The following is a 25,055-nucleotide window of genomic DNA, read 5'->3' as shown; positions in this document are numbered from 1 at the left end:
TTCATTACCGTGAAAGGGAAGTCCACAAAGAGAGACATTAAGTATAAAGCACGAGCTTCGACGGAACGCTATTTTGACTTAAAGCGATTTTAGACCGAGAATTCTTATATCTAGTTTTATGCCAAGTGATAGGATATTGTGTAGAGTTATCCGAAAGTTCAAACCAATCAATTGCCTTTCGGGATGTACTTTACAATTCATGATAAAATGTCCCATATTGAAAGATATAACTTGTAGATTATTCTTAAGAATAATTGGTTTTCTTGGTGCAAGTGAACGTCAAGTTAACGATGCAGTTTCTTTGAAGAGTTCAACTTTGTGTTCATTCCTGGTACAGTGGCATTGTGGGCTGCAATCGTTCACTCGATCAAACATTATATGCTGATGGAAGCGCAAGACGCAGCTATTCACAAGTATCCAAAAAGTCGCGAATAACCAGAATATACTAAAATGGTTACCGAACTACTACAATAACGTGTTTTGTACTTCAGTGAAATTTCTATTTAAGGTTTTTCTACATTTAGTGTTTGTTTATTTTTTGTGGTTATAGCAAGAATACGCATATATAATGAATTTTAAAGGGTTTACTCGCATTTTAAGTATCATGAATTTCTACTTATTTTGGAAGATAAACAAAATTCCACATCTTTCATTGCACACTCAGATAGTTGCAAAAGAGGCTTTTAATTCACAAACCTAACGCATAGTTGGGGATAGTTTTTGACTGCATGACAGCCTCAACTTTCCTGAGGCACAACTTTCGATAGGTGTCCATTGGAATTTGTGTTTAAAATCCAAGTAAATCATGGATTTTGGGTTTATGAAATCACCGCTAGAGGACTAAGTAGGAATCCAGCTGAAACACCTCCACACCATCAGACCCCCTCTCCTAAGATTCATGGCGATGAAGTTTAGTGGAAGTGAAACGTTCTTCGGACAATCTGCACTCTCAAAGTCCATCGAATCGAAACATTTCTTAGCGAGATTCACCAATCCATAGCACTTTCTGCCACTATTCTAAAGTCTACGAAAGTATCGGTAAACTCTGCTCCAAACACCGTTTCGCATTGGGGACTGCGATTTTGAGCTTATGGAAGCTGCTCTACCGTTTAACAGAAGGTTATGCAGCTCCCTAAGGATATCTGACATACTGATGGGTGTTTCTGTGGCCTCTTTGACCTGCTACGTGCTTTGCGAAGATGGCATGCGTGGGGCTCGAACTACCGTCATTATTCCAACACGTTCCGCGAGTTTGTAACGCCTGTGGTTCCCATCTTTGAATAACATACGCCAGGGTGGAATTCAGAAGTTTTAGACGAGTCGCTTTTGGCAGGGAAAAGTTACCGATGTGACATACGGCCACTCTGAGTTTGCAGGGGATTTATATCGATATACCTGAGCCGATGTGTGGAGCACTTCTGGCAGAGCACACAATATTCATAGAAATGTCCAAATACCTTTGGTCATATAGTGTATTTCAATATAACCAAACAAGATAGTTAATTTAAAATTTTAATTTTAAATTTTGCATAGCCGATTTAAGGTACAAAAATTAAAAGGAATTTTACTATAGCAACTTGTAATACAATAAAAGTAGGAGGGCTGCGATATATTTCAATTAAATTCAGTATTTTCATATCTACGTTCCTTGCTACATATGAATTAATATTCATGGTTCATCCACACAAACAAATAAGTCTAATTTGTCCACGTGTTATGGGAATTTGTCAAAGATAAGGATGCTATCAATAGAAAGTTGATAAATGATATGTCAATGGTCAAAACGTGACCATTCACATATCATTTATTATTTTGCGTCTTGTTAGTACCAAGATCAATTGATTTTCTCTCAGATGCCGTCGATAGCGCAGCTTTGGGAGGAGCCCCTTTTCTAGATAAGATCGGAAGACTGTTTTAAAACGAAAGTCATCCACTTCAGCACGCACCGAGGAGCTAAAAGCGACCCAATTATAATACTTTTCAAGAGTACACGCTGGCTGAAAAGTTTTGCAATCCTTTGTGTAACAACGTCATTAAAATAGTGGATCTTCCTATTAGTAAGTGAGGGATGAAATATGGTTAAGTGATAGCTGTAATATTTTCTTTTACAGTGATTATTAGACAAACTAACAAAATGGAAATATTCATTCCATAAATATTCATCAGCTTGGCTGACTCAAATGCACCTTTTATTAAATGTAGCATTCATTGTTGTTTATAATCCGTAGTGAGTTCCTTTCTCTCTCTTTTTCACGCTTAAATGGGAAAATCTCAGAACACTTTCCTGATTTGATGTTGCGAGGTGGTTGTTGCCTTCTTTCTTTCTTGAGCACCCTTCAATCCCATGTTGATCATCAACCATTACATTGACTTTTAGAACATGTTAGTGCATTGCAATTGGTCGTACAAAGTCTCGCCAATTCTTGTAATGCCTTGTCGGCAACTGTCTTCATACAGATGAAGACGAGAACGCGCATATTTTGGGATAAATTGTTCCCATGTTGGACATTTGGTTACCATGGACCGCCGTTTTCCAAGTAGTCTTTGTGGTTACTTATTTTTTCTTTCTTTTCCTTCGAAAATACCATTGTGCATCTCGCCTGTTCTGAAATAGTCCATGGTCATCAGAAAATTGTACGCCCACCTTTTGTCTTCAATATTTCAGAAAGGACTTGAATTATACTGCGTAGTAAAGTAGCCAGAATGTACTGGACATTGGTAAATTGTACGTAGTAATGCGCTTTATACAAGACTGTTTAATGTAGTTTGCTTTCTTAGAAATAAAAAAGGTGTTGTAAGTTAAGTGAAAAGAAATGTAATCTTAAATATTTTCTTTTGAGTTATGGACAGCTGTAATTTATTGTTTTTAGCAACATCTGTTTTAAAATTCATGTTTGAAAAAAATAATTTCTCCTCCAGATAATAAATTTTAATAAAATTAATTTAAAAGTATTTCTAAATGTGCATCGAATCTATATTAAAAAAACCAGTCTGGTAATTTAATAAACAAATATTAAAATTGCAAAAATACGCATAAAATAAATAAATGTATATTCAACTACATTATATGCAGATAATGAAATTTGTATTGAAAATAAAATCTAACTTATATAATTTGCAAAATTATAATGAAATCTGAATGGTTAATATTCGTTGCAACTCAGTGAAATTACTGAAATGGTAAAAAATAGATCTTACTTGAAGCGATAGAAAAAGAAACACCAGAATAAATATTTTAAAATGAATTCTGAATGCACGCATCATTGCATCTTGCGTCCATGCATCATTTTAGAGCTGTGAATCTTGAGAGCATAAATGAAAACTATACTCTAAAATAAACAAATTAGATATCTGCGTATATTACCCATCAGTTGTGTTCTTTTTTTGCTGAATTACTGTTGAGATTATTGTTTAAATTGATTTAAATTCACTAAGTGTTGGCTACAACCCGAGATATGCTTAAATAAACAAAACAATCAAAGATATGTACGATTTTTATTTAACACCGTAAAGGATGAATTCCTAAGGACTTTTTTTTTCACATTGTGGCCGAATATGTCGCTCTAAGGTATGGATTTTACAGTTCCTTTCTCTCTGGAAATTCTGGTTTTTCATCCAGCTCTTTGCTGGATGAAAATCCACCTGATTGCGGGTATTCTATGATCGCTGGATGAAATACAGCGATCATTAGAATACACATAATCAGAATGCACGCTGACGCCACATGTTCTTAGTTACTTTTGCCCAAAACAATAGCAACCACCTCCGATGCTCATTAATAGTGCCTCGAATGGTAATACCAGAGCATCTAATAAGTGTACATTAGATGTACACCTATTACAATGTGCGCACGTAGAATACCTGGCTGCCTTGCATTAATCAGACTGCCGAAATTCTACACGCGAAGCTCATAGGTATGACTTGAATATGATCTCCACTTTAGACTTCGAAGTGAGAATTGAAGTTGGATAAAGAATCCGTGCACAAAGCCTGTCATAGGCCTTCATGTTTCCTTTAATTTCAAGCTGAATTATACGCTTTCGGAATACGAATGAAGTTTCACTTCTGCAGAATTTGAATAACCGAATCAGGATTTTTAAACGTGTCAATTAATGCCAGCATCATCGCTGCAACTGCAGAGGTCCACAAAAGCGTTAAGCAGAAGCAAATGCAAATATCTCGCTGAATTCTGAGTGTAATTCTTCTTTCTTTTTTTGCTTCGCAGATGAAATTTTCAGGAGGTAACTTAATATTCGCTTGTTAACTGTAAACACAATTTTAATCGTCGGCCTCTCAGGTGAATACGCTAATCTTTTGTAGAGACCCCGTTTATCATCTCCTTGACATTTTATTACATCCGTGAAGCTAAGGGCGCGTCTACTGTTTGTCTGAATTTTGATAGTTGGGAAAGCAGTTCCGGAAGAAATAAAGACGTTGCATTCCTAAATAAACGTCTCGCATGTACAGAGCAATCCTAAAAGTATTAGAAGCCTTGGGTACACAATGGTATAAGAATCTGCTTTGGAAAAATAAAATTGTAATTAATTGTAAACAAAATTAATTGTAATTAATTGAAGGGATATATAAGTTAGTTAATGTAAGTAATGCGTTAGATTTTTATTTATTAGATTATTTTTTCCTTTTTTGTGATTTAATAGGAAAGAAAAGTAAATAACTATTTTGTTATTAATTAATTAACTAATAATATATAACAGTAATTATTTTCAAAATGCAGAAACATGTATTTCCGGCTCGAACAGTCGTATATTGCCAACACTTTAGCAATGCAGTTTACTTATTTTTGTTCCTGGATTTTAATAAAAATTGAAAACAAAGTTCTATAAAATAATAATGAAAAAATAGCGGATTTCTGTTGGTCCGACTTCAGTAAAATTTTGTATAACGATCCTCAAATGTTTTAAACAGTTAAATATAAACTTTCATGAATCCATCCACTGGGAGTCAAGTTATTACATGCGGACCGAGAAACAGACGGATATGGTGAGTGCAGTAGACAATTTACTCGTATATGCTAACGCGTATAATGAAAGGTAATTTTATTTTTACTCTAAATTATATCCACTAATAGATAATTCATCTCTGATATTATCACAATTAAGTCAAGTTCAGACTTTGTGATCCTTGAAAACGTTTCATGGGTCCAGTCAAAAGTAGGATCATCACCATCACATAAAGAATTTGTTCTATATCTTGAAATATTTCGAATTTTAGTCCGAATTTTATTTCGAAAAGTACTCTATTTCACATAACTGTGTTAACTACAAACTGATGGGTTCATAACAATACCCAACACATAGAACAATCCATCATCGAATTTTAGTCTTCCTCTCGCATTCAGTGTGTTAATGTAAGACTGTTTGGGCGCTCGCCTATTAGTAGTTAGAAACTCTGTTCATGCAGTGTATGGAAAAGGCTTAATTCCATCTGTACAGGAGGGACTTTATTGAGCTTTCTTTTATACCGTTTCTCCAATCCTCCTTTGCTTCCATAATACCCACGCTGCGAATTTTCCGGTTGGTACCCAAAAGCTTTCATGAAGATCTTGTCTTCAATTGTCTCTTCGATTTAGATATTTTTGCATGGTCCTACATCCATGGTCCTAATAAAATGACACTGGCTAGTGGAATTTTATTTGATCAACAGTGATTTAAAAACCAACAAGACTCTCCCAACCATATTAATGGCTGGGAGAGTCTTTTTCTTGTAGAACAGTGGCTGGCTAATATTGACCGCCCCTTAAATGGGTAAAACAGCGAAAAATACAATACATATATATTTTTTTATTACAACTTGGGTATTTTTCTATTTTTAATGCAGCCTGACGAATACTTAAAAGTTCTCAAAAGAAAGTTTTCAAAACTTATACAGTTCCTTCATACCTTTGACAAATATTTATGAAGGTTAAGTTGCTCTGTGTGACACTCCTGCCGAATTTTGCATGAAAAGAAGTGAGAAGGTGCGTTTAGGCGTTTATCTTTTAAAGAAAGAACCGGTCTCCAGGTTTTAATCCCGCTTATGATAAATAACTCTAAGATTTCACATCCTTGGTGAAGACTGCTTTTTCTTCCACATGAGCAAATTTCTTTGGGAAACAATGATTTACATAAGACACTAAGTACAAGCGAAGAGTAACAGAGACAAGAATGTGAAAGAGAGGGGTGGTGTCTCGAAGGAACTGCTGTTTGCTTTCAGCTCCTTCATCCGAGCAAGTAACATATGTATATGGCACGTTTCTGAAAAGGAACCGTTGGATTTAATAATAGAAAAAATTCTTGGTGACTTCAGCATAATAATTGAAAACATACTTAGCATTCCGTGGATGGAAGGAGGCAAACAAGGTAGAAGGGATAAATTCTGTTTATCGAAACAGAAATAAAGATTGTTTTAAAAGTAACATGGTGGGAGACAGAGAGAGGTACTTAAAATATGCCGGAGGCAAAGAGAATCCAAGATGTGGATTCCAGAAAACGTAACAAAAATTACAAATGGGGAAGATATAAAAAGGAATATTAAAAATACAAAGGGATGACATGAGAAGACAAGCAATGTTCGTGGAGAGGAAGGAGACTTGAAAGCAGTCTTATGAAAGGCAGCTATACTGTGTATAAGAACAACAGAAAAAAGGAACACCCAGAAGCTATAATGTAAGGAAGTAATGAAAGGCGAGGGAAAAACATTCAGTTTGTACTCTCTTATCATATATCTTTATACTTAGAGTGAGACATCTTTTCAGTCTCCTTTTAAGTTTGTATGTGTAAAACGCCAAAGCAACTGAAGCTGAGGCGTCAGTGTATTGAGCCTGTAACTGTGTGTATCCTTCGGTCGGGTTGCTGTTTTCTGCAAGACAAACCAGAATGAAAAAAATAAACCACAACCCTTTCTTGAGACCGATTAATTCAGCTACATTTGACAAAAGCCCATAAAAAGTCTTCGCGCTTCGCTGAAGGGATTCGAACTCTGGCATTCTGCAGCCTTTGTGGGAGGATGATTATTATAACCACTGTTCTACTGACAAGGGCTATAATAGAAAGGTATCATATAATACCAGATTTTTTGGACTATAAGAAGCAATTATTTTTCGATGAAAATGGGCCAAAATTATCCTCTGTCTTAGTCTGTAAGTTCGCTTCTGTAAGTATAAATGTTTTTCTTAGCCTTCTCAATAGTCGATACCGTTATTCAATTTTAAAGTGTAGCCTTCCGAACAGGTCAAAAGCTTAGACCTAGCCTTCCGGTAATGTTACCAGAAAGGAAAATTTCCTAACTTTTCATTGGTCAGTTCAACAACATTGGATATTGCATCACTTTGAGTACTATAGTTAATCAAGAACACTAGAAAGAGTAGCCAAGACTTACGTTCAGATATTGGCACATCAAGTTTAGTTATACGTGTTTTTGGAGCCTTCATACACTTATAAATTGGGAAACGGAACTGTAAATTCTGTTGAAAAGCCCTGCTTACAAAACATTATGTAGGAATGAAACTACAAGTGATAAAATAAAAAAGTAATGGGAATAGATGAAAGAAATGATGATAAGCAGAAGATATTTTTGAGGTTCTTCAGCGTATTTATCTCTTCTATTCCGTCCGGATTATTTAATCCAGATATTCTGCTTTTGTTGCTCTTAAAATACGAGAAAAATATTGTACACATGAAGTATATACAATTAAAATATTTCCTCTCAAAACTGGCTAGATAATTTTGTAAAAAAATAAAATAGATGGCGCCATTATGAACGCAGATGAACATTTCAGGTTCATCTGCGTTTTATATAGAAACAAGGAAGTAAGGACAACTTGATTGACTTAATGTACCTTATTGATGATTTTCTGTGTATAAAACATAAGTAATAACACATTCCAGTGTGATCTCTGTTGCTTGGTTACGGTATCTATAGTTATCAGTAACTATTGCGGCACGTGGCAAATGACAGTTGTAGTTGGAATGCTGCAGACGATATTTGCTAACATGGCCAGTTAACCGAGCACATACGTTCCCATAGCATTGCTGCTCCCTAGCGAGCGAATGCACACTAGTGGCCATTACCAAAATTTGGACATAATCCAAGATTATTGGACAGAACATCCCATAATCTTGGATCGTGTCCAAATATGTTGCCAACCCTTGCTTACAGCTGTTGCTTTTCAGAGCCGTTAGTTCAAGTCACCAAGAAATTGCTGTTCTTGAACAAAGAAAGAATAATGATTTTCCAGTATACTGATGGGTACTCCATAACATTCGCGAATTAAGATTTAAGAAATTTTGCAAGTTCAGATGTGTAAATAAGATAATTCTCTCTGTTCTGCGTATTACACGTCTTGATTTCAAACTTCACATGTAATTAATACACAGCGTGATTGGAAAGTTGCCACCTATTTTTAGTTTCTTTGTGGGAGGGCAAAATCATGGAGAATATTTATTAAGGTTAGACAGTTTAGCTGGAGTAGGATTTATAATTTTATTTTACAGCCCAAGAAAGTAAATTAATAAATATTTCAAAGTATGTTTATTATAGAATTTAGTACCATTTAATATCGTACAGTTAAAACCATTAAAATGTGCCACCCAGAAATGACCGCATGATCTATAGATGAAAGAAAGTGCAGATGAATCAACTTCTTTATCAGATCAGAAGATTAAGGCGGTAGAAGATGCCGTTTCACCAAGCCCTAAGAAACTCATTATAGTGTGCATCGTGGTTAAATAAAGGAAACATTGGAAAACACGCCGCGTGCTGGAACTTTATCCAGAGGATTTTAATTGGAAGATGGAATTTGCTGAAATCTTGATTGGTTGGAAAAGAATATTATTTGTTCAGATAAAAGCGATTTTCATGTCGTGGCCTCAACAGCCATTATTGGAGTCCCTATAACCTGCAAGAAATAGTGGATAAGAGTCATCATTCCACACCCCACTGTTCATAAGTGACAATGCGGTGTGGAATGATATGAGACAATTCGATCCACAACAATTTACGAGATACAGGGGATTCAAATAGAAAATTTAGTTTTTCCTGAAGTCATGCGTGACTTAAATACGCATAAAATTATCTTTCTGCAGGACAATATTTCACCACATTTTGGTGTTCCTGTGTGATACTGGCTTGGCATTAATTTCCTTAACAGTTGGCCAAAAGAGTCCACTGCAGGGAACCCTGGCCCTCGCAGATAACAGAGTTGGTAGGATCGCCGTCATCCCCCACACCGGGTGGAAACGACCTGAGTTCGAGTCACGTCGATGACGTGAGAATTTTTTATCGGCCTTTTTCACAACGTTGCTGAGTTAGTCAGTCTCAGGCGAGGGAAGCATAGTGTTTCGTCCAGCAAACAGAAAATCGACTTCAGAACACACGCAATTTACAAACAGTATACACGGAGCAATATGGCCTTAGGCTCCGATTCTCCTAAAAGCCTACTACAACAACAAGGAACCCTGATGTAATTAATGGATTTTTTTCTTCTTTTGGGGTTGGGAAAAAGAAAAAGATTATCAGAGAAAGGTAAGAACTGTTTGCTGAACTGGAGTAAAAGCAAATTCCATTTCAACCATCAGTATTTGATACAGTGGATATTTATTATTGAGTTTTGCCGAGGTAAAAATATTTACCCCTTCTATCTTCAATTAATATGTATAAAATGTAATACACTACCCTACAAAAAGTATGCGGACACACCTGCTTTCAGTCAATTGTATCTTTCTGGAAAAACAAGGGTATATAAGGAAGGCGTATGAGTCACCTAAGTTAGTTTTGTCTGAAAAGACTAACTTGAAATGGTAATTATAGTCACAGAAGTAGAAATAAAGTGAGGAATATGTTAAGAAAGAAAAAGGAACTTATAAAATTTTATATACATTAATGCCTCGAGCAGTATACTTTGCGTGCTTTGGCAGAAATTAATTATAAACACCGCTGTATCGAGTTGCACTTTGTGTTCCCACTAGCCGACAAATTGACAGTTTCTATCAAACATTTCAGCTGATTGACCATCATTGTCACAGAGAGTGGCACACAAAGCGTTGAAAAATCCATGCTATCGACAGACGGTTCGATGTGGACTCATTAGCTATGCTAATCTAATACAGATAAAAACGAACTGAAATGTTAGAGGAAGCACTTAAAAGAATTATCATTGGTGACTGTAAGTCATCAAATGGGTTTTCTTGCTCATTCGAGAATAGCAAAAAAATGGGGGGAAGACTAGGGGGAAAAGGAAGATCACAGGAAACGTGGCGGATCAAATGCTGCAGATTAACTGAGTTCGCAGTGGGTTCAGATAAAAATGACCGGCAGTAAAATAAGTGTCAATATGATATTAGTTTTCTCCTCTTTTAATCATGCACTGAGGATCCCATCGCTGCTCGTGTCCTTGACGCCTTCGGAGGCAAGGAAACGCTGTCAATAAATCGATTGTGCTAAACATTTGTTATCCGAAGACGGGAGAAGGGAATGGCGGCGAGCGCCGTCTGCAGGAGTGCTTAGGAACTAAAAAGTGACAATCGGAAAGCTTGAACTTAATAAGAAAATCTAAACGAAATGAAATTAGGTATAGGTAAAGGGTACATGGATTATTGGACGAAATTAAAACTGTTTGCCATTGTAGAACGCTCTCCCAGGATTTAAATAGAAATATTTTACTCTGACGTATACATAATTCATTTATATTTTATACTGGATGAATTTTAAGATAGATTTCAATTTATCTGATGCTTTTAGATGAATCTGGAGCTGTAGAATTTCGGCATATGTTTATTTATAAATAAAATGAATGTTCGAGTTCAACTGCTGGACCGAATATTGGGGTATTGTTTGTTTTGATCGATCAACTACCTAACGAACTGGTATGAGCTAACGAAGCGATCCCAGAAGAAGCAATGATAAAGTTAGTGCTCTGATTTAGAATTGGGATTTGCGAGATACAGTAGAAGTCGGACTTTTGATGCTTCGATCGATGGATTGATACGAGATGCAATTTTTGCCCTAACCAAACAGGAGGCGCATTCCTCCTTTCCCCATCCCCCATTTTGTGCCCCTGAAATTTAAAGATACCCGTTCTTTTCTTTAATAACGGCCCAACAGCACAAAAATGAATTTAAATCTTTATCGATTTGAAATTCTAATACGAGACATGTTTTGAAAAATGACTTTGAAATTCTATAGTTAATGACTCCAAACCAAGCTTTAAATTTAACCCAAATTTTCCCCAGAATATATTTGAATATATTTTATTAATTTCCAGTAGATGCAGAAACGAGTTAAAGATATTTGAGTTCACCGTATTATCGGAAATAATTTTAAGGTTAAAAAAAAAAATAGCTTGGCTGGATTTTTGAAAAGTACCTTTTTCTTTTAGATGAAAAAGAAAAGCGCTGTTAGCCATCTTTCTCTTTGGTCGTATTTTTATACACAAAATGAGATTGATAATTTAGATAAATGTAAATAAAAATGTGTCATGATTCTAAGAACAACAAAACTTTAAGAAAAAAAAAATTAAATTAACAGATGATTCACTGCGAAGACTGGAAAAATTACAAAATCTACCCAGGAATATTTTTTCCTTGTTTCTTTGTAAATTTGGTAATTTATCACGCCCTCTATCAACACATTGTTCGCACTATATTTCCTGAACTTAATAAACATGCATTTTTTTGCCTTTTTTGTCCTCCAAAAATTTAATTTCATTTTCATTCCAAATTTCAACCATGTTACGTATTTTTTAGTTGGTGACAGCAAAGCATGACGAATTACCTTTGATTGTTGTGAATCTTCTACCACTGGAATAAATAAATAAATAAAGCATGGCTAACCTTTATCACGTAGATTACCGAAAAATCTTTTCCCCTGAATATTCTATAAGTTGATACTTTTTTATATTTAGTACGCTAAGAGATGTATTAATTTTTGGATCAATTCTAATATTGTTTGTAGAGGGCGCCAGTGGTATCTCTTGAAATTTTATCGTCTGTCAGAATCGCTAAGCCATGTTGAGTTGATTGTCAATAAATTGTGTGTTCTAAGGCAGGTTTCTTTTTTTTTTCTGTTTGAGAGAGAGAGAGAGAGAGAGAGAGAGAGAGAGAGAGAGAGAGAGAGAGAGAGAGAGAGAGAGAGAGAGATTCTTCCCCTCCACCTGTGATCAGTGACATTGGTACTACATGCAACTCAAAGGAGGACATAACTCTTAGAATGCTGAGAAATCTGTAAACGTGACAAGTTTAGGTCAAGGATGGTTAAAGATTAAAGTTATTCCAGGTCAAAAAATCTGATCGTGCCTAGAACATTATCAAAGGTAAACAGAGGTGATAAAAATCTGCCCAAAAGGTAAGATGCGTGCGTCACCAACGATTTCGTGCGCTTTTATAATTAACATCGACCTTATGATTATTTTATCGGTTTTCCGACCTTGGGAGAATGAAATCGTCAAGCCAGTGACGAAATAAGAAAAATGTTCCGCACGATTAGAGCTTACCTTTAGGCTGGCACTAAAACTTATGTGGGAAATGGTTCTAATTGACCTGCCATCGGCGCTCTTTTCGCATTAATAGAAAAAAAAAAAAAGACATTTAGAACCACAGAACTGCCCCAAGAAGAACTGTGGACATAACCAGTCTGCCCCTGCCACAAAAATATGGGGAGGGAAGAGAAAAATCGATACACTCCCCAGAGATTTGCCGATGGTCATCTATATTTTTGGTAGGCCATTGTAATTGTCAAATATAAAAACAAACAAAATTACGCTGTTATATCCATCTTGAAAAATATTAAAAGCTCTTTGGGTTTTAACATTTCATTGTTCCACTATCGAATTTCTATTTATAGTAATCTTCCTCTCGTACCTACCCTTAAATCTGCTAAGACTTCAGAGTGGGATCTAAAGCTTCTAAGATTATTTACGTTGATCTTTTGTTTGTCTCTGGTTTATTTATGTATCTAATGTGCTTTTTATGCTTCTCAATGGAAACATTTGTCTCTCTTCAGTAAAATCTAAAAAAAAAAGTCAAAAGAAATGAATCATCCCCAACGTAATACACGCACTGAAAATTGCATGTTTAATCAGCTATTCTCTTTGAATGTCACGAATCCCTTCAAATGCCCCAAGCTACAAAATAATCGTGTACGTGTTCGCAAAGGTGAATCAGACCATGCATGAAGGAAGTAATCAAATAATTTTTGAAAATATCTCTTGGAGGCGGTTTAGGTAAAGTACCAGCTGAAAGAAGGTCGAGTGGAACTCGTGGTACTTCCAGCGAGATTTTCTACCACTTCCCTCAGTAATTTTATTACAAGACATCGGATGTTATATTATAACTAATCTGGAGTACTTGATGACAATCTAATTATATACCTTCGGTCTTCATAATAGGCCTACACGATTGCGCAGTAACCGGAAAGGATTGATTTATGACCAAATTATTAATTGAATTACAGTTTTTATATTGGTTTTTATTGTATGATACGAATTTTTTTCACTGTGATCATTTTGTACACCATTGGCGGGTTGCAATAGGCTGTTTGGTAATTTGAATCATTAAATTATATAAAAAATAAATAAATAAAAGTTAAATAGTTAAAAAATATATTAAAGCGTTTCTTCTATAACTTTAAAGTTAAACGTTTAATTCTGAAATAAACTGAAAAAAATCATTAAATTATAAAAAAATTCAGTTAAAAATAAAAGTTAAACATTAATTTCTAAAGAATTTAAAAAAATATTAAAATTGATTTCTAAGAAATTGAAAAATCATTAAATTCCAAAAACAAGCTCAAATCGAAGCAAATGAAAACTAAAAATCATTTAATTACAAGAATAAGCTCAAATCGAAGTAAATCAAAAACAAATAAAAATTAAAAATCATTAAATTCCAAATTCCAAATTCAAATGAAAACAAAAAGCAAAAATAATTCAATTTCAAAAACAAACTCAAATCAAAATTCTAAATTAGTAAATTCCAAAAAGCAAATCAAAACAAATAAAAATCATTGAACTCCAAAAACATAAATATATATATATATATATCTCCAATCAGTAAATTCCAAAAAAAGAAAAAAAAATCGGAATTCATTGGATTTTTTTAACTACGTCAGGTTTAAACTAAAGTAAGGATACGTTTCCTTGCTGATATGTATCCATTTTGAGAAAGTTTAAGAAGTTCATGTCAGTTTTGTCTAATGGAGCGAAAATATAGGATTTTGCATCGCTAAGAAAGACGGAGTCTCGAGATTTCTTCCCTCAACCTTAATCCAATTGGACGTTTTAATATTAACAACGAAACCAAATGTAAATCCGTAATTTTGCAAATTCAATTTGTAGCCTCTCGCATGCATACAGATGGGTTTCGTGTTCTAGCGGATAAACAGATGGTCGTTCTTTCCTACGAAATGAGTCATTCCCTCAGCGATCTGCATTGCCTAGTGAGAGAGATCGCTCTTTTAAACCCTGACGTATTTCATAAGCGAAGGACAGCGGGAAAGGGGCAAAAAAAAGTAGCTCGAATACAAAGTAGAATTTTATAAATGTCAATAATATAAGGATAGAGGCAGAAAAAGTATCGTTCCCAACGACGTCCCTACAAAATCCGAGTGGAAAATACATTTCGTCGAATGCTGGCGAGTAATTTTCATCTTTCAGCCGTTTAAATCTCTTTTGGTGACTCAGTAATACCTGAGAACAATGGACAGAAGTTTACATTTTAACGGCTCCGTTTCAACAAAACAGGGGGCGCGAGCGAGCTGTCGTTTGGAACCTTCATTGTTAACAACGATTACAGGATAGTAATCGAAAGCCAATTGACAAATAGCTATTATTCACCATTTACTAATAAAGTGACAATGGCATTAAATCACGCTGGCAAATAGGCGGGGCAATTGAAGCGCGAGATCCATTGTTGGGAAGCAACAATGGATTTTTATGTGACTCACCAATGCGTGCATTAATGAAATGGACACGTGCTCAGGGAAACACGCCCATAAATGATGAGCGCCTTTATCCGAAAGCAAGTTTTATTTAACTGAAAGAATATTTTAACAGATTTTTAGTTTCTAGAGGTCTGCTAGTTGTTTGGATTTAATTCGATTGAAAGAGCTGACCTAACAAGATCATTTCGTGGTTCACTAATCCGCAAGAAAACTTTCCACTGCAAGTAACAGAAAGTTAATGTTACCTCGAAAATATTTTGGAGGTCGGTTTAACACGTCTTTCAATTTCCTGTTGTAAACGATCCTAAGGAAATTACATTACCCTTATGACGAGCCTGTCCACCAACGAGAAAAAAAAAAAAAAGCATCCAGGGGTAAAAGGAAGTTAAAAAAAAAAAGAAGTAAATCAACAAGGTGGGCGTGATGTAGATTTTATGACACCAGATATACAGCTTGGCAGTTAATTTGTTCTGAGTCTCCCCTACCAGCTTGTAATATCTGGCTAATAATCTCTGACGGCGAGAAATGAGATTGTACAAAATGATATGAGGTATCAAGTCATATATTTAATTTCCTGCATGCAGACACTCTCCAGTGAGTAGAAGGAACGTTATCTGATCTACTATAGGAAGAAATGATTCTAATATTGGCACGGTTTAAGAAACTTCTTGAAGCTGATCGCAATTTCTGACTTGTAGTTCTGTAAACAAATCCGGACCAGTACAATCTAATTACTGCGCTTTTAATCAATGAAATGTGCATCCCGGATGTGAAAGATGGAAAAATCACAGTTCATGACGCGCCCTCTAGCGTCTTCATTTTAATTTTATACTTCTGAAGTGAGTTCCTTTTTCTCAAAGTGATAAATCCTTTTACAGTGGCGTAAAAGCAAAACTAATTTAATTAATTAACACGTAATTATTTTAATTATATTCGATAGAATGCTAATTAAAAATAATTCATTTATAAAAGAAAGATCAAAACTTTTCTTAATATAAGTGCGTCAGAATAAAATTCCGAAGAAATCTCTAAAGGTTTTGGAAAATTAATCTTTTCGTCATTGCCGCTAGAGGGCACGTGCAGCTTATAATTTGGAGACGCCTCTCTCTTTACTCTGTTCTCTAGAGATCCGTACTAAAACACCGAGCGTATTTTTGTTCTGTTTGTTAAGTACTTCTGTTGTTAGAAGGTGCGAAAAGGGCGCTGAACTTTAAATAGACGCTGTTTTTATGATTTTAATGGATTTTTAATGGATCCTATCCCTCCCAATTCTTACGTAACGTGCCACTGTAGCTCACTGTTTGAGAGAGAGAGCACTTTAGATGCTTCGGTTGAGGGTCGGGGATAGAAATCGTGGTTCCTATTTCTGCTACAGCCAAGGAAGGATTAATTTAAGTTCTTTAGCTCAGCACTAAGTTAGTCATTTCAGATCTTCGGGAAGGCCTTTATGGAAAAGCACTTACAGTATTCCGTTTACTTATCGTATTAAATTTAGCAATGGATTTGTATCAAAATCGAGCTTGCGGTTTTGTGGGAAACCACTGGTACGAGTTTCATGGATATTGCACTATTTTCAAACAAATGCCATTTTTTTAAAAGATCAAACACTGCCGTGACAACTTGTTTCAATGCCTACTGTTCCCTCATCTGACACAAACAATCTCATTAGAGAATAAAGACAACTCGATGTAAAACGTTCCATATATGAAACAGGCCATATAGTTTTTGTTGCATTAAATATTAAAAAGTAGGTTTTATACTTGGATTGAGGGAATCAACCAACCACGGTAGTCAAACAATCGATTGTATTAAATCTTTAGGTCGATCTCTGTGATTGCTATTTCGTTGTAAAGGAAAAAAAAAAAGTTTTATAAGAGTTCTTTCGTTCATATTTCAGCAGTATTAATTGTAACGCTAGTGCAGACTGTTTTCCAAATATCTTTAAAGATAAAGAACCCATTATTATTTCGAATGCTATTTTTTGCTGTGGTCGTAAAAGAAATTATTCAGCTACCAACAACAGTGTTGAGGCCAGTTATTAACCACAAGTTTTTGTTAAAACATCATGTTTTGGAATTAAGAAGAACCACAGCTGGTAGTTCTGAATCTTACTGCATACATGAAAAAACAGATTTTACCATCTTCTTGTTCTTTTTAAGCATAAATATTTTTTCTGCGTGTCTTACCGAAGAAATTAAGACGCTAATCTAGATAAAATAGAAGAAGAGAGGTGGTTAACAACTTCTGTTCCTTGCCTTTTTATTTGCATAGAAGAATACGAAAATAAATGGCACTGAACTTCGAAAGAAAGAATAGGAAGTAATTACGTAGCATTTGTATGATAATTAATGCCTCGTATGGGGGTATGAGGTATTATTCAAAATAGGGGTGGGTTCCCTACAAAGAACAAACTGAATCGCTTTTCTTTTGCGTTTAAGGATTCGAAATATAAGAACTGGGCTTTAAAACTCGATTCTTACACAACTAACCTACTATGGCTATTCAGTAAAGAATGATCGTAATTTTTTTACCACATACGTTTATTAATTATCCATATTTCCATCATTCTTCAAAAACACGGTGGAAGTTGTAGAGACATCAGAATCGTCTCTGATGTCTCTACAACTTCATCTGACGATTGGAAATGTTTTCTTCGCAGCTGCTTTTAACTTTTTAAATAAAAAAAAATCGCAAGGTCAGGGCTGTAGGGCGGATGAGAAACACATTTGACTTTTTAATATTCTAGAAAGCATTTATTTTATATGTAAATCCTTCCCTTCCTATGTGTCGTTGACAGGAAAGACCTTGCAGGCACCCTACCAGTGTGGGGATGAGGCTGTGACTCACCCGATTATCTTAACTATACTGCGGAACCAGAAGTATTCGGATATTCTCGATCTAACGAAAGAGCTATGCCTGGAGAAGGTAATCTACCTCAGTATGAAGCTAAGAACCACGAATTCCCAGTTGAAGTATCCTGGACAAATCAGTGGTCATGGAAAACCGCTCTCCATGTTCCATCAAAATCCAACAACTCGCCTGGCCGGCTCAGAGTCCAGTATATTGAATACGATCGAGCATTTAGACTCCGGATCGGGGAGTAGGCAATGTGTCCCCCACTTTTCAACTAGTGACTGCACTAAAGAGGAATAGAGAAAAAATTTCTGGAGCCTATTGAAAAGAACTGATCGAAAGCGTTTCATTTTTCAAACGTGATGTTGTTCAATTACTTTTGGTACTGTGGTGTACGTGTGCCTTGTCCATCAACACGAAAAGTTGCCAACAGTATTGTATGAAAGATCAAATTAATTTTGTTTATCAAGGTACAATATTCCAAAATAATTTTGAAATACTGCAATTAAAACAAAATGGTGATTTTAATGGATTTTTTAAACTGCATAAACTAGCCCCTGCACATGTGCAACTAAAACGTTTTCGAACTCCATATTTTGTGTAAAATTGTACATAAAAAAATAAACTTAATTTCAATTTCTAAATGAGACCAAGATTATTAATTTGCATATTATTATTTTTTTATCCTAACAGGTGCAATACGATCTCAACCCTTGCCCGGAGTATTGCTGTTTGAGTCATTTTTTTTAGCATAAACCTATTTTCTTGGAAATAAAAAAAAAAAAAAAAACAACCTGTCCTATAGATCACTGTTATAATTAAAAGATGCTGACGCAACAAGATAATTAAATTTGGGTGGTTTAAAAGGGGGGAATGGAATTAGATTGAAAGGATTTTTTATAATAACCTGCTAATGAGAATGATTTTAGAAGCAAATATTATAAATGTCAACTTATAATACTCTTAAAAATAGGCTTAATGCATTTTATGAGGTCGATGTTCACCTTTTCGATCATTATTAGCTTGTGGCATTAATTAAATTTCCTTGATTGATTTTATAAAGAAAATGTCACGTTTCTTTACCATATCCTGGAAAAACTGACTTCGAAATTGCAAAAAAGAAATCGCTTTTTTTTTCTCTAATGATGTTTTTAATCATTTTTTAGTATTTTCGTAATTAAAATTTCCCTTGACTTCTAGTGAAGATAATTAATGTTTCAATAATTTGGAAGCATCCATGCTTGGAGATTAAGAATCTTGGTATATTATCTATCAATTAGTTAACGATAAACTGAATTAATCCGAAAAAGCACCAACCAAAAGTCAATTTTATTCTTTATGTCTTAAGACACCATGTTGTTCGTAGTGAAACCCCCTTTACTGTTAGGGATTTCTTTGTCACGTACCACGTGTTTATTTTCAGCGCTATCCCGATAGCCTAACAGCCACTGTTGGAAAAGAAGGTAAACCGTTGACGAATTACCAGCTAAGGAATCATCGTAGCTGGTTGTTAAGGTCACATATTGCGCCCGTAACCCAACGGTGGGCTGTTGACTGGAGGACGTGATAACACCCACTTTTGCAATGCTTATTGCTGTAATCGAAAAACATTCGGATGGTCTCCGGCTTGATATAATAGTTAGAAGATAAGAGTTGGCCGTTGAAAAATGTATCCAACATTCTTGGTTCAAGGCGAGCCCCTAGGGTGTGGTTTAGCTGCAGCACACCGTACTAAATTGATAACTCCTTCCCGGTGTAATAAAAGATGCCTACGTTGGTTAGGGAAAAGAAAAAATAAGGAAAAATATAAATAAAAGAAAAGGTCAGGGAAGAAAGATTTTTGGGAAATAGGACACTCATTTTTCTTATGGTGTTTGCCACGAGTTTTACTGTAGCGCTTGAATTCAAAATTGTTTTCCTTGTTTTGGCTGAAAGAAAATTACGTTTTAAAGCTAAAAATGTTTTATTGGAGCAGGTTCTTACGATAATCTTGTGGATAAAAATAAACAAGGATTTAATTTTAGAGTTTAGACTTTAATTTAATTAAAGAGATTGATCATCTCTTAGTTTTCTCTTACTATATATACACGGTCTTTGTTTTATTATTATTTTTTTGTGTATATTTTCCTTTTTCTCTATATTATGATTATCTCTGCATGTGAATCGTCTCACTTAAGCTCACGCCCTCGTGGGTAGCACAGTTAATTGACGTTCCCCCCACACCGGGTGGAAAAGACCTCAGTTCGAACCTCGTCGACGATGGGAGGAATTTTTATGGGCCCTTTTCACAACGTGGTCGAATTAGTCGGTCTCAGGCGAGGATAGCATGGGAAACTCGGTTTTTCATCCAGCAATACAGAAAATCGACCTCAGAACATACGAAATTTACAGAAAACATGTCCTTAATCGCCGATGCTCCTCCTACTACAACAACTTAAATTCACAGGCATATAATAACTTGCAACTTCAGCTCAAGATCCTTTGTAGGAACGGACTTGCGATCCCAGGCTTACCCAATCTTTATCTTATAACTTGCATCCCACTTTTAACTATACTGTACTTTCCACTTTTATTTTTCCGAAATTATTAGAGTTATCGAGAACGGAGGAGAAACTATTTCTAAACATACTACTGTATCTTTACTTTCATGGATCTCGGGTATTCTGTCTATCCTACCCCTTCATACTTTTGCACTACTTCTCTATCGCTGAGTGTCATTACGCCTGAACTTAAAAATTCACGTTACTTAATTTCATGCATATTAATACACATTTTACCATCTCCAACACACATGGTTCGCCACTTTCCATGCTTTCAATCCTCCCTAGGGATCTACACTTTATTTAGTCTTCCATTTCTTTTTCGGCTACATGTAGATTCATACGTTGTTATTTTTCTTGGATATGGTAAGATGCTATATTTCTCAATTAAAAGTCTAAAAAAATGGTATTTCCATCTGCATATTAATCAGCACAGAAACAGAGAACCCCTTATCGTTTTTTTTTCTTTTCATTTGACTTGTTTACCCCTGAAGAAATCCTTTTTTTCACCGTTCTTCGCCAAATACTAATACACATATTCAAACAAATAATACTGTATATATTGCCACGGATTATTTTAAATATGATTATAAATAAAATAATCTACAGTTCTAATTATGTTACATAAATGAAACTTATAATTAAAAGTATCGTTTATTTCTCGAAATTAATATAAAAATCGTTGAAAATATTTTAGTACTCGCTTAAAAGAAGCTAAGGTCACGAGGGGTATACGAAAACTCGTTTTTAAATTAATTTAATTAAACTAATTAAATTAAACTTACACGAAGTCATCCATATCGGATCATTCGTGAAAAATCTATTATGGCATATTCCCTGTTTGAACGTGTTTACAGTCAAATAATATTTTAAATAATATTTAAAAAATAATATTGTTTATATAATTATTTTTAAAAATAATTTCAAAATCGGATACAAATATGAAAGCCGAATTTTGAGGAAAATATTACCGATTCATCAGTACTAAATAAACTAACAATTTCACGATTACAAATTTGTTTTCAGAAACTAACCCTGATTGCATAATCTGATAGAAAAAGAATAAATAAATTTTAATTACCAATACCTGTATTTATTAATTTGTTAGTCTTTCATTGCTGAAATTTTGGCAACCGATTTAATGCAGAATGATTTACAAAGCGAATTTAGTTCGCAGAAAAAGTTCAATATTTTGAACTTTTTCAAATGGAGAGTCATAAAGCAATGTTCCTTTTGGCGTTGTCCACTTTCTTCCACTGACTTCATCGTTCTACATGCCATCAACTTGTAGGTGCATTTTAAAGATGAGAACTGTTCAAAGCCTTTCTCGGATCTATTTAATACAACTTCATTCATAATCAATAGGCCACAGAGAGTGTAATCAGGTCAGTTCGCAGCGATAAAGCTTTGGCAGACACGAATCCGTGAAATGATATCCAGCGGATCTTCTCCCAGTTGTCGATGCCTATATTTCTGTAGGGCATTATTTGTAAAGGTGTAAAGATACGTTGATGCACGCATGGAATTGATTTCTAAACCGGCTGTTCCTCATTGCCTTTGGTGATGAGCTTATTACGGGTAGATGGAGCATCAAAACACCTCAGGCTATTCTGAATGAGTTCAATGCTTAGTATACACACAGATAAGCAACTGTTGCAGAATATGAACTGCCAGAGGCATAATTACACTACGATCCATGCTGAAATATATGTGAATAAAGACTGGAAGGATCTCATAGAAAAATTTTTTTTCTTTGAGTTTCTTGTAATTCGCAGTGACCAAGTGCCAATGCATTTTCCGGATTTCTACATCTAAAACTAATCTTTCAATATAAGGTCGATGTTTTTACTATTCTAAGTACTACACCGGTGTCTCTTTAATTATATAAGCTGCGTTTACTATTCCATTTAGAAATTTGAATAGCTGAAAAACAAAACTGGACATTTTTAACAAAATCGATACTTCGCTTATAATGTACATTCTCCAAAATAGTAGTGAGCATACCTCATAGCATGGCGTCCTTTAGCAACAGTGGAAAACCTACTTATTATGGATTCGACGAGACGCAGACAGCTGTTTCTGGCGATGTTATTTCATTCCTGTTCGAGAATGACCTTTAGATCTGCCAGAATCCGTAGTTCTTGTTTATCCTAGGATTCTCGATGTATTTCATGTCTTGTAACTGTTGACCATCCGATGCGGCATATCTCTGAAGTACTCTGCGTACCATTCATGAATAGTTTGTGTCCTGGGGGATGGGGCACCGTGTTTCATGTTCAGGTGTCCCCTTCGGGTGCCAGGTCTCCTCAGATTAATGAAAAAGACCCGTACCGTTTTTCCGAAAGTATTTATTTTCGTTGCTTGTTTTGTAAACTAACCTCAATCGAAGACCTAGACACATGGAAACGTCTATAGGAAAAACATTCAGCAGAGACTGAATTGTGCTCTGATAGCGTAAAGAGTTTGTCAGAGATGGAACAATGATTAACCTGATTTTCTCTCTTTTGGTTGGAGTCTAGAAGCTTAAGAGAGGTTTAGGGGCATCATCCCAGTTGTGACAACAATATTCAACAATGTTATTGCTGATTGACAGCGTTAAATGTCCTTTACAGAAATGTGACGTTGAAAGAGAAAACCTAGTTTTTTGATACACAGGAACCAACATTCGGAATGTTCTTATGTATTAGATTTAAGAGTGACCCCAATAAAGATAGGTGATCTTGTCTAGAAATCTGAATACTATTAATGAACAAGAAAAGGTAGGTTATTTTTTTACTAGAACCAACCCAGGACTCAGTTTTAAAAGGATTGTGAAGTTAAATAAGTTCTTTGTTCATTCAAGAATTACCGGGAGATAATTTAAGGAATTCTCAGGACATAATCAAGAAGTTGGAGCTCTTTGTGCAGAGCACGGTTTTTCCGCCTGAAAAGTAGAATGTATCGTGTATCATTAGCAAAACAACGGATATGATTTGCAGTTAGTGGAAGGAGATTATTAATATATAAATAGTGGCAGAATATAAACTGAACCTTGGGGAACACCGGCATTAGAGAAGAAGTTAGAAGACAGAGCCACCTACCATCACTCAGTACGCAATTAGAGAGAAAATTAGCTGTCCAGTTGCAAGAACAAAACATAATATAAAAGGCTGTTGCGAAGATGTTTATGCGAAACATGATGAGAAAGAAGCCCTGGAACTGTCAAGAGCAACTACTAGTGTTTGATACACGCGCCACCTTTGAAACGAAGTGAATCATAAAGCGAATAATTAGGGATCTGGGATGGGTGGTAGATGAGGAGGCTGATAATTGAGATTCTGTCAAAAAAAGAGTAAGTGAAGCTTAGCATATTGAAGGTGGAAGCGGAGATCGTTGACATTGTATCACGGCCATGTATAGTTGTGAAATGAATGAGGAAGTTATTTTTAGAAGATTAGATCTTTTCATCCATGCATTGGCATAGATGAGGTAGAAGTTGGAAAGGAGCGGCACGTTGAATAAATTGATGAAATTTTTGGATAAGGCGTATACACAGCAAGAATAAACCCAACTCCATGTATGGGTTATTGTAAGGGATATTGGATCTCGTTATGATGCTCATCATAACCTAAAGAGACGTGACTCATGCTGCATGAGAGAAGAGATAGAGAGATACGAGTATTCATACATACGTAATTGAGTAGTGTATAATCTATCCCCCATAAAATACTGACCACAGGAACACTTCCCTCTATCTGGAACACATATTCGATAAAGTCATACCAAAATTAGAAAATCAAAGGACTTTCAGGCAACGTCAATTGGATGTACACTTTAAATGATTCAAAAAAGATCGTTCTGCTGACAGTAAAGCAGATTTTCGTCAGCGACAATTGCACTCTGCAATGCTGCCCTACCACAAATGTGTTAGCTACCTTTTTTTTTTTTATTTAATTCAACAAAAAATCGACCATAAATCCCCATTGGACATAATATTTTTGGTTATCAAAGATGCGTTTGATAACATATCTCTAACAACTGTTATAAATATTGATTCCCCATTAATGGCTTTATCCCAAAATCATCGAAAATACACTTCCAGAACACTAATTATAAAACACGAATCCTTTCAATTGCAACACACCGTATCCTGGGGTATTATCAGCATTACTGTTAGTTACAGCAATAAAAAAACAGGAGGAGCTACACACTGTACAAACACAAATGAACCCTGGTCACAATTATAATGGATAATTTTAACCAAATTTAGAATTTTATATACTTGATGAACAGAGAATTCCCAAGTTCTGTTATAATTTTTCTATCTCTCACTCTCCTATCGAAAAATACTAATGAAGCATGAACATCAGTTACCCCAATAAGACCAGAGACTAATTTCGATTCACGAATGCTTTTAACGTTATTATGCTCATAAGAAAAATCCATCCGGAAAATCGAAGTCGCTACCACAACTATTGGCCACACAGTAGTTTGTCATCCCGTCAGGGTATAACGACAACATATTGGAACTCCGAACTCTAACCGGATATCCTAATAGAACTTCGATGTTTAACGTCACGAGGTCGCATATTAGGTGTCGGGGGAAGAAAACGGGTGTATTAATCACTTACGAAACTCTGTCGATCTTATCGACTTCTTGCTCTCTTTATGTAACAAGAATCTCGTTAATTTCGCATTGAGAAGTGATGCAGTAAAGTCGCTGCGAGTTCTGCTCAAGATGCTGCATTA

The 25,055-nt window shown here is 35.3% G+C and overlaps 1 protein-coding gene across 4 annotated transcripts in view; it reads right to left on the bottom strand.

Annotated features, from left to right (window-relative positions):
• LOC150088051 (uncharacterized) overlaps window positions 1-25,055 on the bottom strand; it is a 657,615-nt gene that overhangs the window by 115,136 nt on the left and 517,424 nt on the right. The gene's annotated exons all lie outside the window — the stretch shown is intronic.

Source organism: Mastigoproctus giganteus, chromosome 3 (assembly GCF_048544385.1).
Source record: "Mastigoproctus giganteus isolate SK-2022 chromosome 3, ASM4854438v1, whole genome shotgun sequence".
NCBI classification, from domain to species: Eukaryota; Metazoa; Arthropoda; class Arachnida; order Uropygi; family Thelyphonidae; genus Mastigoproctus; species Mastigoproctus giganteus.
The sequence above is the reverse complement of the archived record's forward strand: the minus strand, read 5'-3'. Positions and strand labels throughout refer to the sequence as shown.